General features: G+C 43.7%; 1 pseudogene; it reads right to left on the bottom strand.

Moving 5' to 3' along the window:
• Positions 1–4,994: 4,994 nt before the first annotated feature.
• Positions 4,995–17,273, bottom strand: LOC106571341 (histone deacetylase 2-like; annotated as a pseudogene).
• Between the last annotated feature and the right edge of the window lie 1,192 nt (positions 17,274–18,465).

Genomic DNA, 18,465 nt, shown 5'->3' with positions numbered 1-18,465 from the left:
GTTCGATTCCCACGGGGGAGCAGTACGGAGAAAAAGAAAAGTATGAAATGTATGCATTCACTAATGTAAGTCGCTCTGGATAAGAGCGTCTGCTAAATGACTAAAAATGTAGAAATGTATTGTAGGTGTTATAACGCCATCGTGTGGCTGCCATGTAATGCATCAACCACAAAAATCTCTAGTGGGTTTTGTATCTTAGATTTGACATAATACATTATGCATATTTGCCAATACAGTACATTGTTTACAAATAAGAGTAAAACAACCTTATATATTGGATTATGATAGGGTTGGTTACATTTGACCTAAACTCATGGCATTTAAAATGTATATTCTTCAAGAGTCAATGGGTATAAATCATTTAAATGATCATGGTGGATTTAGCATATTTAGCCCATACTTTAACTGATTTCTAACTACTCATTTACATTTACATTAACTACTCCAATTCATACATTCACACTAAGAATTAGTATACAAAGGTTTTAATTGGCAAATGCAAAATATCACATTTTCAACAAATATTCAATGGTAGTAGGTTCAATTACGTGAACACCCACATAATCTTCTCTAAAAACATTCCATTAATTAAACGGTGGATATTTCATTCAGAAGATAAAGCAAGTCACACTATAAGTACATTCAAGGAGTACCCAAGGGAAGCACAGTAAATCCAGGTTGTTTTTGTGAATCCTAGAAATCAACTGTTACAGTACACAAAGGAAACTAAATCTTCACAACAACGTACAACTAGGACATATGGAGAGGACTAGGCGAAGATAATGTTTTTTTTGCCTAAAATCTGTCCACAAAAATAAGACCACTAATTTAGGCGTTGTTGTATGGAGGTCAATGAGAAAGTGTAGAAATTGGTCAACATAAAATGTCATTTCTAATTTGCTACGTGAGATTTATTTGATCAAATTGAACAGGGTTCCCCAACTGGCGGCCAGCGGGTTTTATTTGCCCCCCCAAGTTTTCTGAGCAATAAAAAAACCAAAAACACTTTTTTTTATTATTGTTGGACATAAGACTGTAAAAACAATAGGAAGTCAGCTCCAAGTGATTTTAATTTGGGAATTATTATACCTTTATTTCAACAAAGGTATAAGCTTGCACAATTTGTCTTCTATTTGTAGAGGACAAACATGTCCTGTTTCTAGAGGCAGTCTAGCTTGATTTTTAGCCGTTTACAAAGTTCATCAACATGCATTTTAAAAGACAGTTTATCATCCAACCATATCCCTAAGTATTTATATGCAGAGACCTGATTAATTCGAGAGCCATCTAAGCTCGTAAGTGCAAGTGTATTTTCAACCAACTTTTTGAATCTATTAAAAATCATAAAATGTGTTTTCTTTGCATTTAAAACACGTTTCAGCTGTATAAAAGACCCTTGTAATATCTTAAAATCTGTCTCCAATAGTGATAATGCTTGGTCAGACGTTGAAGCGATACAGTACATGACAATGTCATCAGCATATAAATGAATTTTACACTTTCTTATCTCATCACCGATATTGTTTATGTAGAGAGTAAACAGTAATGGACCATGTATAGAACCTTGTTGGACCCCTTGAACCAACTCCAATGGCTCCGACTGGATGTCGTCGACTCTAACAGCCTGACTTCTATCCTTTAGATAGTCATGAAACCAACGACAGGCATCCGATCCCAGTCCTATTAACGACAGCTTACCCAAAAGTATTGCATGGTCTACAGTGTCAACATCTTTAGACAAATCTATGAACAAGGTGGCACAGTACTTTCTATTATCTAGGGCATTAGTAATATCATTTACAACACGTACAGTGGCCGTAGTGGTACTGTGTTTAGGTCTGAAGCCAGATTGATTGCTAGAAAGAGTATTGTTAACAGTTAAAAAAGATTGTAGTTGCCTATTCACCAAGGACTGTAGAATGTTAGCCAAACAGGAGAGCTTAGAGATGGGCCAATAATTATCCAATTCACTACCATCACCTCCCTTGAGGAGTGGTAAAACAAAAGCTGTTTTCCAAGCTTTAGGAATCTTTCCTACGACTAATGTTTGATTAAAGATATGTGTCACTGCACAAGCAATAATAGGTGCCGCACACTTGAGTAAATATGGATCCAGATTGTCAGCGCCTTAGAATCTATAGCAGATAGTGCAGATAAGACCTTAACTTCTGTGACTTTTTGAAAATTAAAAACCGGCTTACTGTTTTCCACATCAGCTGAAGGCCGAGGGGCTGAAACAATAGACCGGTCAGGACCATGTTGGCCATTTTTTCTTTCAAAAAGAAAACCAGCAGAAATATAATTATTGGAGGCCATATTTAAGTGGGTTTATTTTCTCTTGTGTTTGTGGGTGGTTGTTTCTGTGTATAGCTGTGTAGCCTTACAGGACTGTCGTTTGTTTTCTTGTTTTGTTTAGTGTTCACGTTTAAAAGTATAAGTATGGACACTTACCACGCTGCGTATTGGTCCGATGATTTCTCCTCATCAGAAGACGAATCTTATGACAGAACCACCCATCAAAAGAGGATCAAGCAGCGGTGGAAGGAGCAGCAGAGGAGCTATGAAGAGTCATGGACCAGGGAGGAGATCCTGGATGGGGCAGGACCATGGCACCAGGCGGGGGAGTACCAGCGCCCTAAGGAGGAGCTAGAGGCAGCTAAGGCGGAGCGGCGCCATTACGAGGTGTTATATGCAAGGATTGGCAAGTGTGATTTTTTTTGGGGGGGGGCACACGGGTAGTATGGCAAAGTCAGGTTGTAGACCTGAGCCAACTCCCCGTGCTTATTATGGGGAGCAACGGATCATGAAGGCACCGAGCTATGCGGAAATACGCACGGCAGCCATCATGCCTCAGCACAGCCCAGTTCGCCCTGTGCCAGCACTCCTCCCGTACCTGGCTACTGTAACAATCCAGCCAGAAAGGGTTGTGCAGGTTGTGCGCTCTAGACCTCCAGTGAGTAGTCAAGGCCCCGTGTATCCAGTTCCTGCTCCTTGCACTAGCCTTGAGGTGCGTGTCCCTAGTCTGGCGCCTCCAAAGCCAGCCCCACGCACCAGGCCTTTAGTGCGCCTGCCCAGTCCAGTACGTCCTGTTCCTGCTCCTCGCACTAGCCCTGTGGTGCGCGTCCCTAGTCTGGCGCCTCCAAAGCCAGCCCCACGCATCAGGACTTCAGTGAGCAGTCCCCGTCTAGAGCTTCCGGCGACAGTGCCCCGTCCAGTGCTTCTGGCGACGGCCCACAGTCCGGAACCGACAGAGACGGCCCACAGTCCAGAACCGACAGAGTCAGGTTAGTGGACAGGTTAGAGTGGGGATTAAGCCCAGAGCCAGAGCCATCTCCGTGGGGGGGAGGTTTGGGAAGGGGGGGGTGTAGCACAGGAACCGTCGGTGACGGTGGCCACCCTCCCTTCCCTCCCTTTAGTTTGGGTTTATTGTTTTGGTAATTTTTTGTTTCAGGTGCATTAGGGGTCTGCACCTTTGGGGGGGGGGTACTGTCACGTGGCAGGGTGTGTTTGTTTTGTGTGTTTCAGGAATTTTGGTATATGTTCTATGTTTTCTATTTCTATGTGGGTTTTCTAGTTTGTCTATTTCTATGTTCGTTTTGGGAACGACCTCCAATTAGAAGCAGCTGGTTGTCGTTGCTTCTAATTGGAGGCCATATTTAAGTGGGTTTATTTTCTCTTGTGTTTGTGGGTGGTTGTTTCTGTGTATAGCTGTGTAGCCTTACAGGACTGTCGTTCATTTTCTTGTTTTGTTTAGTGTTCACATTTAAAAGTATAAGTATGGACACTTACCATGCTGCGTATTGGTCCGATGATTTCTCCTCATCAGAAGACGAATCTTATGACACAAGGAGTTTCCTCGTTTAAGTGAGTTAACAGTTTTCCAGAATTTAGAGGGATCACCAGCAGACTGTCATAGCATCAAGAAAATACCTAGACTTTGCCTTTTTTATTCCTCCGGTCCATTTATTTCTCAATTGCCTAAAAAGCAGCCAATCGGCTGTTTCACCAGTTTTCCTCACCAAGGCCCATGCTTGATTTTTTTTTTTGCAGGAAAAGGATTTTCAAATCACGGGAGAACCAAGAATTAGTTCGATTTTTTTGTTGTTGCCAAAGTCGCTTTAACGGGGCGTGTTTATCAGCCATGAAGATAAAAATTGATGAAAAGAAAGAAAACGTTATAACTGGGTCCACTATACAGTTTACGGATAAAAGCTCTGATAAAAATCTGTCCCCAAGAATTCCTATGGATAATAGATAGACACATGATCATGTACAAATGTAAGCAAGATTAGAAATGATTATGTTTTAGTAAAAAATTATATCTTTGGGCTTCTTGCGGTCAATTTGTAGTCTACAAATTATTTATAATTATGTTCCGGCCCTATGACCATCTGATCAAGAAAAAACTAATTGTCCTGCAGCTAAATCTAGTCGATGATCCCTGAAATAGAAGGTGTGTAATGGTTAGGTTGTTACGAATGCACTGACATAAGTGGACGCACGTGGCATTTCGGCAACTTTTAAAAAACAACTTTATATCAGAGTTGTCTGTTGTTCACATGCGTATCTGCCCTCTCATAAAATTGCTAGAATGGTCCCACCTGATCTCGCCTGCCTTCCATCTTTGAGGACATGCATTTCCATTGCTAGAGTGGTCCCTCAACCATCTTGTCAATGTAAGAAATTATCTTTGATACAGATCAATGAAAATAAATATAATGCTTCAGTTATGGAGTCTGACATGAGGGAGTAGAATCAGCTGAGATGAGCTGCCCTGACTGCCACACTCGGGACTGTCCATGGAGAGATCACAGTGTCACCATGTGGCTGAATCAGGCACTGCTAGTCTGCTCAGTCTTCACACTAGAAAGAACAGATGGAAAAATTAGAGTGCCATTTCACCTCCAATAAGACACTGTCAGGTCTGAATACATTTGTGACTACCTCTAATAAAGCATAAATACATGTTCTAACTATAAGTGTAGTCCTGACAAGTGAATATAGCAGAGACTAGCATGGATAACACAGTCACTCTTACCTTTGTGTCAGTTTTCTCAGTGCTTGTTTCATTTGCTTTCTCCTCTTTCATCTCTAACAGCACAAATATACACATACATTAGGAAGCTACATCACAAGCTATCACCACTTGGATGAAATATTGCTAGGTGCTTTTCTATTATCACATTGAACTCAGTGCTCTTGCAAGGTTTGTACTCAGGATAACCAAGTTCTGAATACTCACCAACTTACTCTTTCTTCTCCTCTCGCTCTTTGTCTTCCTCTACCCGGGGCCGCTTCGTTCCTTTTTTGTTATCGGACACGTTCCTCATTCCTCCCTGTCCCTTGCCCTCGGAGCCAGAGAACTCCTCATCGCAGGCTATCCTCTTGTCTGAAGCACTGACTGAAACGAGACAGGAAGTCACCATTCAGATGCTGCTGCTGGCAATGGGATCCAAAATGGGATCCAATAGGATTGAATATGGAAAATACAGCCGCTGATACAATACGAATGGAACCGAGGACTCACTGGAAAACAGTGGAGTTTACTATCCTGGCAAAAAAAAAATACAAATTAAATGGAACCTCCTAAGTGATATAACTGCAACAGAGAGTATTTACAGGGAAGGTCAATGAGATGGTTCAGAGGATGTGATGGGATAGAGGAGGCGTGTCTTACTGGACACGGGTCCTCTGTCCTCTGTGTCAGGGTCCTCTGTATCCTTGTCCACTGTGTCATCAGGGATGGCATCCTCAGGGATAGCCTACATCTGCACCACTCCCGGGGCGTTGGGTAGCATCCGGTTCTCAAACAGACAGGTTCTCAAACAAAGGACAATGCTTTTAATGTAACGAATATCTGTGCAGTAACCACCATCAGCCCACAAGCCCACGAGAAGGCTCTAAGAAATGTGGATAATGTGACAATAAGGGAAAAGGAAGTAGACTACAACCCCCCCCCCCACCAGAATACCTGTTTCATATAGTACTGGCAATGCAGATGCAACAACCTCACAATGCAAAATTAATGAATATGAGATATCCAACTGGAGTTACTGAAGTACATACGATATGATACATCTGACAGACTCAGTCCTTACTTTATCTTATCCATGTACTACGATCTGTTCTGGTTGGTCATGTTAGATGGGCTGATGTGCAGCTTGAAGTCAGGCCCAAACTACTCAAAGTAATCGTTGTATGGCAATTCTGAAAAGAAAGATAAAACATAAGGAAGGGACGGGAAAAGTTGCACCCATCTCAGTGAACTAATCCATGTGAATTGTTTGCATTTGATTGTTAGTGTAGATCAATTCCCCATTACATATATCACCAGTAGTACATTTAATGTTAATTCCTATCATTTCTAATCAACAATGTTTGTTACCTTGGTTACAGTAATTTCTGTTAATGCATTCAATATTATTATTCCAGTCTTCCCGTTATCATTGTCAGAGTGGACACATTGTTTGCAGAGAGCAAAACCTATGCTACAATTGTGAGGAACAAGTTAGTCAATTTAGTCATTGTCTTTTGTTTGGAGAACTTCTGTCAATGTTGAGCACACAGAGAAGTAGGCCTTCCTAGCCTGCCTGTAATAGGCTACCTGGCCTGCCTGTAAATGTAGGCATATAAATGCGCCCATTTGGGGATCTGATAGTATTTTTGATTGGCTTAACACACCCCCACTAATGACATGTAGAGCTTCTCAAAGTAAGGTTTTCTTCACCTCAAACAGCAAGCAAACAAAGTCTGTTTTTACATCCATTGAGAATTACAATAGTTCCTCAATGTATTTGAAAAATTGTTCCAGCTCTCTCCTTCTCCATAACCACTCTGCCTGAAAGGGGAAAATGTCATGCTCTGATCCAGTGGAAACGTCATAAAATAGGCCTACCTGATTACTTCTTATCAGCGCTTGACTTGGACTGAAATAGGTTCTATGGTGGCAAAATTACAAACTCTGTTATACGCATGTGCTGTATAAGCCTTAAACCTATACATTTTCACTGTATGTTTCTCTCATGTAAGAAGAAGCCAGTGTTTTTCCTCTCTTGTTTTTGAGTAACTTGGCCAAAGACAAAGAGCCTCAGAGTGACCTCAGTTTTTGGTCCATCCTGTTCTTTTCGTATCTTTCAAGGGCACAGCTGTGTGGAGATATGAAGAGAACAGAGGCTAGCTTGAACAGCAGCAACAATTCTATCAGCAGAAAGGAGTAACAAAACTGGCGTTATAACTTGTTTGTACGCTATGTTCCCATCATGATCTCACACAATTGCTAAATTGCCACGTAGACAGAGGTTGTAATTTCCTATAAAGACTGAGACCCAATTCTTGTTGGGCTCTTAACACTGCACTGTTGAGATGATTCAGCTCCAGATTTGAAAATCTTATAATAAAAAGTTGTTGTTTTGAAGAATCTACATTCTCTCTTCCTTTTGATTCAAATTTTCACGACGGTTCCGGTACTCATTTTGGGTGCTGGTACTGTTTATATTTTGGTGCAGGAGCTCCACAATACTTTTGAGCTAATATTATATAAGAGGAACAAGAGCTCAAGCAGTTGAAAATTTGAAGTGCCGGCAGTGGCGGTTCTAGACCATTTCAACTGGGGGGGCCAAGCTGGGGCCAGTTGTACTGTTAGAGGGACCAGTTATATTAGACGTTATTGTTGTCATATCGTTTTCTTCACTGCATTGCAGGTATTAACAGGCAAAATACCATGTTCCGCGTTGCCACTGTCTAATAACGGATGTAAAAAAATAAAGTTAGCAAAAATTAGTTATGTAAAAATTATTTCATACTCCACATTTAGGGGGGCTACAAGGGTGTACAAAATTGTTGTCACAGGGGCACTGCCCCCCCCCCCCAGAACCGCTAGTGAGTGCCGGTAGTCAGCTCCGGTGATCTCCTGCCCTAGTCAAGTGCTGCTTCTTATCCCTTGCCCAAATAGCCTACAGCATTGTCTGTCCTGAGCTCACAGTGAGCGGGAAACTCTGAGCACCCAGAATATTTTATACAATGTTGCTAGTCTGCTAGCCAAGCTTCAGGCTGACCAAAGTTAATAGTTGATACAATTTTTCAAGTGCGTTGCAGACAGGCCATGTGTAGCCAATTTATAGGATTTTTTTTTTGATCAGGAGATTTTCTACCTTGCGGCTGCAATGTTTTTATTTGTTGGCTTTATGTAGGCTATTTTAACATAGTGGGCAATAGAAGTTACTTTTTAGGTTTGTATCATTTTAGATTTGGATAGAATTTTCAATAACCACATGACAATGATTGAGATATGAAGACATTAAATTAAATGAAGATGTGAATAGGAAAACCACAACTGACATGCACATCGGTAGAAATGGTAAGATAAATTGGCATTCCACATGACAAAGGTGGCCAACTCCTCGTGTAGCCTATTACCGGCAACTTCAGGAGAGTAATGGCATAATCTGCAAAAGCCAGCAGGAGCGGGAGAAGAATAGTTGGATAAAGGTTAAGGTTTTTCTTCTGGTTATCTAGACCTCTGGTGCCCTCTTGAGACATTTGTCTTATTTCATCAAACCGTAAGCTCAATGCGTATAGTTGATTTTATTTAAACACATAGGGTATGTCTATATATGGAAAAATACACATTTAAAAATGTTGACCGATCAATTGGTCGAAAGAACAGACAACTTTCAGTGGACCAATATTTTTTTTTGTCGGGGACTGCTCTAATGTCCTCACACACTTGGTGGAACAATGACATTCTGCTTAGTCAGCTCCCTGTAGGCAGCAGAATGTCAGGACCAGCACTATCCCTGCCTGCGTCCCAAATGGCACCCTATTCCCCATATAGTGCACTGCTTTTGACCAGGGACAACAGGGCGCTGGCCAAAGTAGTGCACTATGTAGGGAGTAGGGTGCCATTTGGGACAAAGCCCATGTCTAGTGTTGAGACCACATAGCATTTTCTCTAGAGACCCATCCCATATTTCAGGTGGAAAGAAGACATGGTATTGAGTAAATCCTTTAAAAGTATATAAATTAGTGACACGCAGTGTTTGTCATTATACCCCATTATACAGCTTGTTTGTAGAAACTGTGCTTATAAAATTATTGCATCTGAGCTCCTAGGGTGTGAGGCTCTCTTCTTCTTTTTCAATTGTATTAAGTAAACCATGAAAGTACATCCTTCTCAGTGGCCTGATATTTTCCCTCCAGGATACAGGTCTAGGCACTGAAATGAGGAAAGCACCTTAAAGAGGCAGGGATATGGGGTATTTTGAATAGGGTGAACAATACTAGAGGTCAACCGATTAATCGGCATGGCCGATTAATTAGGGCCGATTTCAAGTTTTCATAACAATCGGTAATCTGCATTTTTGGATGCTGATTATGGCCGATTACATTGCATTCCACGAGGAAACTGTGTGGGTGGCAGGCTCACCACCTGTTACACGAGTGCAGCAAGGAGCCAAGGTAAGTTGCTAGCTAGCATTAAACTTATCTTATTAAAGACAATCAATCTTCACATAATCACTAGTTATCTACACATGGTTGATGATATTACTAGGTTAACTAGCTTGCCCTGCATTGCATATTATCAATGCGGTGCCTGTTAATTTATCATCGAATCACAGCCTACTTCACCAAACGGGGGATGATTTAACAAAAGCGCATTCGTGAAAAATGCACAATTGTTGCATGAATGTACCTAACCATATACATCAATGCCTTTCTTAAAATTAATACACAGAAGTATATTTTTTTTAAACCTGCATATTTAGCTAAAATAAATTCCGGTTAGCAGGCAATATTAACTAGGGAAATTGTGTCACTTCTCTTGCGTTCATTGCACACAGAGTCAGGGTATATGCAACAGTTTGGGCCGCCTGGCTCGTTGTGAACTAATTTGCCAGAATTTTACATAACTATGACATAACATTGAAGGTTGTGCAATTTAACAGCAATATTTAGACTTAGGGTTGCCGCCCGTTTGATGAAATACGGAACGGTTCCGTATTTCACTGAAAGAATAAACGTTTTGTTTTCTAAATTATAGTTTCCGGATTTGACCATATTAACGGCTTGTATTTCTGTGTTTATTATATTATAATTAAGTCTATGATTTGATAGAGCAGTCTGACTGAGCGGTGGTAGGCGGCAGCACGCTCGTAAGCATTCATTCAAACTTTACTGCATTTGCTGGCAGCTCTTAGCAATGCTTGCTTCACACTGCTGTTTATGACTTCAAGCCTATCAACTCCTGAGATTAGGCTGGCAATACTAAAGTGCCTATTAGAACATCCAATAGTCAAAGGTATATGAAATACAAATGGTATAGAGAGAAATAGACGACACGTCATAATTCCTATAATAACTACAACCTAAAACTTCTTAACTGGGAATATTGAACCACCAGATTTCATATGTTCTCATGTTCTGAGCAAGGAACTTAAACGTTAGCTTTTTTAAATGGTACATATTGCACTTTTACTTTCTTCTCCAACACTGTTTTTGCATTATTTAAACCAAATTGAGCATGTTTCATTATTTATTTGAGACTAAATAGATTTTATTTATGTATTATATTAAGTTAAAATAAAAGTGTTCATTATTCAATCAGTATTGGTGTAATTGTCATTATTACAAATGTGACCAAAAAAATCTAATACCGATTAATCAACCGATTTTTAATATATATATATATATATATATATATATATATATTATATATATATATATATATATATATATATATATATATATATATATACTGCTCAAAAAAATAAAGGGAACACTTAAACAACACAATGTAACTCCAAGTCAATCACACTTCTGTGAAATCAAACTGTCCACTTTGGAAGCAACACTGATTGACAATAAATTGCACATGCTGTTGTGCAAATGGAATAGACAACAGGTGGAAATTATAGGCAATTAGCAAGACAACCCCAATAAAGGAGTGGTTCTGCAGGTGGGGACCACAGACCACTTCTCAGTTCCTATGCTTCCTAGCTGATGTTTTGGTCGATTTTGAATGCTGGCGGTGCTTTCACTCTAGTGGTAGCATGAGACGGAGTCTACAACCCACACAAGTGGCTCAGGTAGTGCAGCTCATCCAGGATGGCACATCAATGCGAGCTGTGGCAAGAAGGTTTGTTGTGTCTGTCAGCGTAGTGTCCAGAGCATGGAGGCGCTACCAGGAGACAGGCCAGTACATCAGGAGACGTGGAGGAGGCCGTAGGAGGGCAACAACCCAGCAGCAGGACCGCTACCTCCGCCTTTGTGCAAGGGGGAGCAGGAGAAGCACTGCCAGAGCCCTGCAAAATGACCTCCAGCAGGCCACAAATGTGTCAGAAACAGACTCCATGAGGGTGGTATGAGGGCCCGACGTCCACAGGTGGGGGTTGTGCTTACAGCCCAACACCGTGCAGGACGTTTGGCATTTGCCAGAGAACACCAAGATTGGCAAATTCGCCACTGGCGCCCTGTGCTCTTCACAGATGAAAGCAGGTTCACACTGAGCACGTGACAGACGTGACAGAGTCTGGAGACGCCGTGGAGAACGTTCTGCTGCCTGCAACATCCTCCAGCATGACCGGTTTGGTAGTGGGTCAGTCATGGTGTGGGGTGGCATTTCTTTGGGGGGCCGCACAGCCCTCCATGTGCTCGCCAGAGGTAGCCTGACTGCCATTAGGTACCGAGATGAGATCCTCAGACCCCTTGTGAGACCATATGCTGTTGCGGTTGGCCCTGGGTTCCTCCTAATGCAAGACAATGCTAGACCTCATGTGGCTGGAGTGTGTCAGCAGTTCCTGCAAGAGGAAGGCATTGATGCTATGGACTGGCCCGCCCATTCCCCAGACCTGAATCCAATTGAGCACATCTGGGACATCATGTCTCGCTCCATCCACCAACGCCACGTTGCACCACAGACTGTCCAGGAGTTGGCGGATGCTTTAGTCCAGGTCTGGGAGGAGATCCCTCAGGAGACCATCCGCCACCTCATCAGGAGCATGCCCAGGCGTTGTAGGGAGGTCATACAGGCACATGGAGGCCACACACACTACTGAGCCTCATTTTGACTTGTTTTCAGGACATTACATCAAAGTTGGATCAGCCTGTAGTGTGGTTTTCCACTTTAATTTTGAGTGTGACTCCAAATCCAGACCTCCATGGGTTGATAAATTGGTTTCCATTGATTATTTTTGTGATTTTTGTTGTCAGCACATTCAACTATGTAAAGAAAAAAGTACTTAATAAGATTATTTCTTTCATTCAGATCTAGGATGTTCAATCAATGACACACTAAAAACGTACAACACTGGCTCAATCATTACATTTAATGTAGCTACACAATTTTAAAATGGCCTCTTGCACAATCACAGCCAGATGCAATTCAGCCAGGAACTGTAGTGTCACTTCTTGCACTGAGATGCAGTGCCTTAGACCGCTGAGCCACTCGGGAGCCCACAAATTGATGGGCGTGGCGAATTAAACCCGAGGCATGCATAGTAGAATAAAATGTTTGGTTCAGGAGGTTTACACAAACAAAAAGAAAGGCACCATCACTGATGCATTTCATTGTATGAGTCATACTGTTAAGCCAGTGTCTATCTGGGGAACACAAACTCACTTGAGGAGCTCCAGAATGGCCAGGACGATGTCATTGACGTAACAGAAGCCAGAGGCCTCAGACTTCTCAGTCCACCAGCCCAGTTCACCGCAATGTCCATCTGCTGCCTGTTGAGTTTCACTGATCCTGCTGTTCAAGGGGAGGAAAAACTTGTTTTTAGTTTACAGTATTTCTGTTTACAGTAGCTTCACAAGCATATGTTGCAATTTCTAAATCAAGAGAGACTATTTCTACTGTTTGCAAGAAAAACAGAGGAAATCCAACGTTTTTGCTCGAAAAGAAAACCCCCAGCTTTGCTGCGACATCCACGTCTCCCTAGAGCATGAGGTAGTAGACAGACACAGCGGTCTTAGCTGGTTCTGTTCCTCTGAGTGGCTTCCTATGTACTGAAGACATCGCCTGACTAATTATCAAACTTCTTCTGTTGTTTGGGAAATGTCAGTCAAATGTTACCTAAATTGGTCTCTATTATTGCAATGCAGATGACAACTACTGTTCTCCTTCCCCCTTCTGACACCCAGGTGGCGACACGCATCTCTGTATGCCTGGCAGATATCTCAGCTTGGATGTCAGCCCACCACCTCAAGCTCAACAACACAGAGCTGCTCTTTCTCCTGGGAAAGGTCTTCCCGCTGCAATACCTCTTTATCACGGTTCACAACTTGGTGTACCCCTCAAAGAGTGCAAAGAACCTTGGCGTGACCCTGGACAACACCCTGTCGTTCTCTGCAAACATCAAAGTAGTGACTTGTTCCTGCAGGTTCATGCTCTACAACATCTGTAGAGTATGACCTTTCCTCACACAGGAAACGGTGCAGGTCCTAATCCAGGCACTTGTCATCTCCCTTCTGGCCCACCTGGTGTACAACCTTCACAAGTTCTCCCATAGCACCCCGCTGGTTTCCAGTTGAAGCTTGCATCCACTAGAAGACCATGGTACTTGCCTACAGAGCAGCAATACCTTCAGGCTATGTTCAAAGCCTACACCCCAACCCAAATACTCCGTTCTGCAACCTCTGGTCTCATGGCCCTCCCAGCCCAGTGAAAGCCCTTATTAGTCCTGGTACCCCAATGGAGGAAACAGCTTCCCCTTGAAGCTAGGACAGCAGAGTCCCTACCCATCTTCCAAAAACATGCGAAACCCTACCTCTTCAAAGAGTATCTTAAAGAATCCCACAGCAACCCCCTCCTTTCATGAACTAACACTCGCTCTTTCCTCTCTACTAGCACTGACTTTGCTGATAGCTACTTTAATGAGGAAAATGTACTTACTATGACTGAGATTTGGTTGTCCCACCTAGCTGTCGTAAGATGAATGCACTAAGTAAGTTGCTCTGGACTAGAGCATCTACTAAAAGACTAAACTGTAAGTGTTGCTCATGCTGATCAATAGATGTGTACCTGTTGGCATATGTTGTTGTGTTCATTTGCTAACTGGAATGATGGGTGGAGTTTAAATGATCACTCAAATTCATATTTATCATCAATAGAATGATCTTCAGTTTCCCTGGACAACAATACACGTCAACATAATGCAGGATAAACAAAAGCTATTGTGGGTACGCACTTACCAGCAGAGCCACCATTGGATAGCTGGCAGAACTCAAACAACCCATCAAACATAGGAATATCCTCCCCGACATTGACTTAGAGGGAAAAATTGTTAATTTTTATGTAATTCAATATGAAGAAAACATTTATTTGTATGTATTTATAACACTAAGCTATGGGACTATGCATGTATGGGTGAAGTTGTCCCTGGTCCAGTCATAAGGTTATTACAACTCCTGGCCCTAGCTATGGAGCCAACATTGTACACCTCTGCATTTGCTTGCTGTACTCTGACATGTCTGGTCGGATGGAAGTCGGCCAATTACCCACGGCTGCAATGCGGTCACTCTCCATCTCCACCTCTGATGTGGAAATGCGATACCCTAGGAAGGAGACGGCCTGCTGAAACAACAGGCATTTCTTGGCCTTGACGTACAGGTCATGCTCCAACAGTCGTCCAAATACCCTGCGCACCAAGGACACATGCTCGGCGCGTGTACCGGAGTATATCAGAATATCATCGATATACACCACTACACCCTGCCCGTGCAGGTCTATGAAAATCTCATCTACAAAGGATTGGAAAACTGATGGCGCATTCATCAACCCGTACGGCATGACGAGGTATTCATAATGCCCTGAGGTGATACTAAACGCTGTCTTCCACTCGTCTCCCTCCCAGATACGCACCAGGTTATACGCACTCCTGAGATCCAATTTAGTGAAGAAGCGCGCCCCATGCATTGACTCAATCGCCGTGGCGATAAGATGTAGCGGGTAACTGTACCTCACCGTGATTTGATTGAGACCTCTATAGTCAATGCACGGGCGCAGACCTCCATCCTTCTTCTTCACAAAAAAGAAACTCGAGGAGGCGGGTGAAGTGGAGGACCGAATGTACCCCTGACGCAGGTATTCAGAGACATATGTCTTCATAGCCACCGTCTCCACTTGCGACAGGGTATACACGTGACTCCTGGGAAGCGCAGCGTCTGCCAGGAGATTTATCGCACAATCCCCCCGTCGATGAGGTGGTAATTGAGTCACCTTTTTACAGAAGGCGAGAGCCAAATCGGCATATTCTGGGGGGATGCGCACGGTGGAGACCTGTTCTGGACTTTCCACAGTGGTAGCACCAACGGAAACCCCTCAGTGACCTGGCCAAGGCTTTTGACTCTGTCAATCACCACATTCTTATTGGCAGACTCGACAGCCTTGGTTTCTCAAATGATTGCCTTGCTTGGTTTACCAACTACTTCTCTGATAGAGTTCAGTGTGTCAAATCGGAGGGCCTGTTGACCGGACCTCTGGCGGTCTCTATGGGTGTGCCACAGGGTTCAATTCTCGGGCCGACTCTTCTCTGTATACATCAATGATGTTGCTCTTGCTGCTGGTGATTCTCTGATCCACCTCTATGCAGACGACACCATTCTGTATACTTCTGGCCCCTCTTTGGACACTGTGTTAACTAACCTCCAGACGAGCTTCAATGCCATACAACTCTCCTTCCGTGGTCTCCAACTGCTCTTAAACGCAAGTAAAACTAAATGCATGCTATTCAATCGATCACTGCCCGCACCTGCTCGCCCGTCCAGCATCACTACTCTGGACGGCTCTGACTTAGAATATGTGGACAACTACAAATACCTGGGTGTCTGGTAAGACTGTAAACTCTCCTTCCAGACTCACATTAAGCATCTCCAATCCAAAATTAAATCTAGAATCGGCTTTCTATATCGCAACAAAGCATCCTTCACTCATGCTGCCAAACATACCCTCGTAAAACTGACCATTCTACCGATCCTCGACTTCAGTGATGTCATCTATAAAATAGCCTCCAACACTCTACTCAACAAACTGGATGCAGTCTATCACAGTGCCATCCGTTTTGTCACTAAAGCCCCATACACTACCCACCATTGCGACCTGTACGCTCTCGTTGGCTGGCCCTCGCTTCATACTTGTCGCCAAACCCACTGGCTACAGGTTATCTACAAGTCTCTGAATGGTAAAGCCCCGCCTTATCTCAGCTCACTGGTCACCATAGCAGCACCCACTCATAGCACGCGCTCTAGCAGGTATATTTCACTGGTCACCCCCAAAGCCAATTCCTCCTTTGGTCGTCTTTCCTTCCAGTTCTCTGCTGCCAATGACTGGAACGAACTGCAAAAATCTCTGAAGTTGGAGATTCATATCTCCCACACTAGCTTTAAGAACCAGCTGTCAGAGCAGCTCACAGATCACTGCACCTGTACATAGCCCATCTGTAAACAGCCCATCTATCTACCTACCTCATCCCCATACTGTATGTATTTATTTATCTTGCTCCTCTGCACCCCAGTATCTCTACTTGCACATTCATCTTCTGCACATCTACCATTCCAGTGTTTAATTGCTATATTGTAATTACTTCGCCACCATGGCCTATTTATTGCCTTAACTTACCTCATTTTCACTCACTGTATATAGACTTTTTGTTTTCTTTTGTTCTACTGTATTATTGACTGTATGTTTTGTTTATTCCATGTGTAACTCTGTGTTGTTGTATGTGTCGAATTGCTATGCTTTATCTTGGCCAGGTCGCAGTTGCAAATGAGAACTTGTTCTCAGCTAGCCTACCTGGTTAAATAAAGGTGAAATGAAAATTAAATAAACACACCTCCCCGAGCACTCTCGCGACCACCCCGTGAAAGCCCAGGGAAGGCCTAGTACCACGGGAAACGCAGGACAGTCAATGAGGATTTTTTCCTCATGACCCCCCTGCATCTCCATGGCCAGGGAGATGGTGGCCTCCCTGATTAGCCGGGACCCTAATGGTCGACTATCCAGAGTGTGTACCGGGAAAGGTCTAACTACAGGAATAATGGGGATCCCTAAACTAAGGGCTAACGCTCTGTCGATAAAATTCCCAGCTGCGCCTGAATCGACGAGCGCCTTATGCTGGGAATGCGGGGAAAAATCAGGGAAACAAACAGGTACAAACAGGTGATCAACAGAGGACTCTGGATGAGTGTGGTGTAAACTCACTTGGGGTGACGCCAGAGTACCCTGCCTGCTGCCTTGATTCCCAGAGGGACCGACACGGCACCGACCGGCAGTGTGCCATCTGCGGCCACAGATGGTGCACGTGATGGCCCCTCCTCCAGCCTCCCTACGCGCAGCCCCTCCCAACTCCATGGTCACTGGAGCGGGGGTGCTGGAAGATGGAACTGACAGAGCCCCCTCTGGACGTCCGCGGGTGACCTCTGGACGTCCGCGGGTGAACGCCGCGTCTCCTTCTCCCCACATGCCATTTGCCCACTCCAGAGCTCTCCCCGAGAGGCATGAGACGAGGGCGGACACTCTCTCCCTTCCCGAGGGAGCTTGGTGAACGGTGGCCAGGTAGAGGTCCAGTTGTAAAAGGAACCCCCTGGCACTGTGCTGCCGTCCCATCATACTCCCTGGGAAGGGAGAGACGCATCCCACTGGGACTGGCTCCGGATGGGACGGGTAGAGGTAACCCCGGTTGCGCTGGTCGAGGCACTGGAGAGACTTCCTGTCTCTCCCAGCGGTCCATGGTCTGGACAATGCGATCCATCATGGCACCAAGATGATGTAACATTGCAGAGTGTTCCTGGACGCGCTCCTCGACTCCTCTAACCGGGGTACCTGCTCCTGCTGACTCCATGGTGGTGTGAAATTCTGTTAAGGGTGTGTTCTGGAGGCGAAGTCAGGTGCAGGAGAGCAGAGTGTGGTGAACAGGCGCACTTTTTATTCCGGTCCGACGAAAGCACAAAAGTACATAAATGTGCCCAAACACGGAACAATAGACAAAAGTATGGCACATAATAATACCCACATAACATAAATACAATTTCACACAAAGACATGGAGGGGAACAGAGGACTAAATACATGCAGTGTGATTAGGGAATGAAAACCAGGTGTGTATGGAACAAGACAAAACAAATGGAAATATGAAAAATGGAGCGGCGATGGCTAGAAAGCCAGTGACGTCGATCGCCGAACGTCGCCCGAACAAGGAGAGGAGCCGACTTCGGCGGAAGTCGTGACACCATAATTCAACAGTAGGTTGTGGGTCATGCGAATTTGGTGTGGTTTCATGGGATGCCCTTGTCCATAATAATAATTTCCGATATCACCTGGATATGGGAGAAAAATCACATTATTCTCCAGTCAAGACTACATTTGAGAAATGATCATTTTTATACAGCTAAATTACCGCTAATCAAAAGATCTAAACAAAGTAGCTACTGCACTACTGCCACAGGTTATAATTACAGTGCCTTCAGAAAGTAT

Source organism: Salmo salar, chromosome ssa15 (genome assembly GCF_905237065.1).
Source record: "Salmo salar chromosome ssa15, Ssal_v3.1, whole genome shotgun sequence".
Lineage (NCBI taxonomy): Eukaryota > Metazoa > Chordata > Actinopteri > Salmoniformes > Salmonidae > Salmo > Salmo salar.
The sequence above is the reverse complement of the archived record's forward strand: the minus strand, read 5'-3'. Positions and strand labels throughout refer to the sequence as shown.